Genomic DNA, 1,842 nt, shown 5'->3' with positions numbered 1-1,842 from the left:
AACAATAAACCTTGTTAAACTTTTCATCAGCTTCCGTTTGTGTTCTGCATATTGGGCTTACTCTGTAACCAATCATGACACTAATATTTAATGTGATTATTGCCGTAGAAGTATGCAGTTGGTCTTGGCTTCTGGACTTTCTAATTGCTGCAAACTGCAATCTGTCGACCGGGACAAGTCATTCTGCTCACAACGGTGCTTTGGGAAAAATAAAGCAACCCACAGTCTTTCTTGTTTTTGCTCATGAGTCTCTCCTTGAGGTAGCATTTCATGAGGAAGGACACAAAGCGAAAGACAAGAATCTCCAGACTGATCAAAGGCTAAGTGGACCTGGTGGCTAACTTCTGAACCAAAAAATAGCATTCTGCAAAATTTCTATCTGAGTTTCATGTGGAGCACCTGAGAACAATGGGGAGCCTCACTACTGAACACTGGAGGCAAAACTGCCTTTTCCAAGCTCAGATCAGCAGAGGTTACAAGTCTGGCTTAGTTGAGCTAATAAGTTGGGTTGCATGGTACCACATGCTGACGTGTTTTGAGCTGTTGTTTGGAAAGCTAAAACAAACTTTATATACATTGTTAACCTTCATGTGTTTTCTCATATGATCATTACATTTGATTACATAAAAGTGTTCTTTAAGATGACTCCCCTCATGTCTGCTCCCTACTAGCTCAATCATTGAAGGTTAGGAATCAATTAAATAAAGGTTATTGATTTCTGATTAAGCAAATCATTTAATACATTATAGTACCAAATAACATTCTATTTGCCTCTAAGATTTGCATTTTGAATTGGTTTGAATACATTTATTAAATAGTATTAGTAATCTAACAACTAGTGAAGCACGTTTGCCAATTTTCTTTTGATCTGTTATTTTGATCCTTATCCACTTAGAGGCGAAGCAACGACACATTTATTTTATATCTAGAACCCACCATGATTTGATGAACTCCTTAGGAAGAAAGCAAGAACGCCTCTAGCATCACAGAATCTCAGCCACACTCAATATTAAGTTGCTTTTCCACATGTTCATCACTTTATGTCCCATTGAGTGTATAATGGGCCAAAATGCTTGATTTTAATCTGGTAAAGGGCATGCAGGTTAATTTAACTAACTGTTAGAGCATAAAAAAAACAACCCTCCAGTCAACAAAAACTGGTTTAACAAACTGTAATTGTGTATGGAGTTAATTTTCTTTCCATTTTTGTTGCAACAACAGAACATGTTTGGTAACTGGAACAAAATAAAAGAAACCAGAAATGAAAGTTTGCAAAACATCATAATAAAAATGAAATTTGAGAGTTAACATTTTTTTTTTTATATATATATATATATTTTTTTTTTTCTTTTACAGATTTTATTTATTTCCAGTGTTATTCTCTCTAATGTCTTTCTTAGGTAGTTTTACAAATTAGCTTTACAATGTAACTCTATTTAAAAAGAATGTAATTTGTAAAACTTTTTTTTTAAAGAAAAAAAAAGGCATTTCTTAATAAAATCTGAGGAAACAAAACTCCTTTTTATATATATTAAGACCTTTTTTAAAGTTTAAATTCTGCGTTGCTTTTTTTTCCTTTTAAATCTCCATTTACTTATCTTTGCTTGCAATACATACCCCATAACTGAAGATGTGTCAAGTAATGAAGTATAAATACTTCATTACTGTACTTAAGTACACTTTTTAGGTATCTATACTTTACTCCATTACTTATTTTTCTTCCTACTTCTGACTTCTACTCATTACATTTTCACCCAAGTATCTGTACTTTCTATTCCTTACATTTTTAAAACAAACATTACTCGTTACTCTTGGCTTCGGTTTAATGTTTATAAATATTTA

The sequence above is a fragment of the Cyprinodon variegatus genome, unplaced genomic scaffold (genome assembly GCF_000732505.1).
Source record: "Cyprinodon variegatus isolate N-32 unplaced genomic scaffold, C_variegatus-1.0 Scaffold896, whole genome shotgun sequence".
In the NCBI taxonomy this organism is placed as follows: domain Eukaryota; kingdom Metazoa; phylum Chordata; class Actinopteri; order Cyprinodontiformes; family Cyprinodontidae; genus Cyprinodon; species Cyprinodon variegatus.
The sequence above is the reverse complement of the archived record's forward strand: the minus strand, read 5'-3'. Positions refer to the sequence as shown.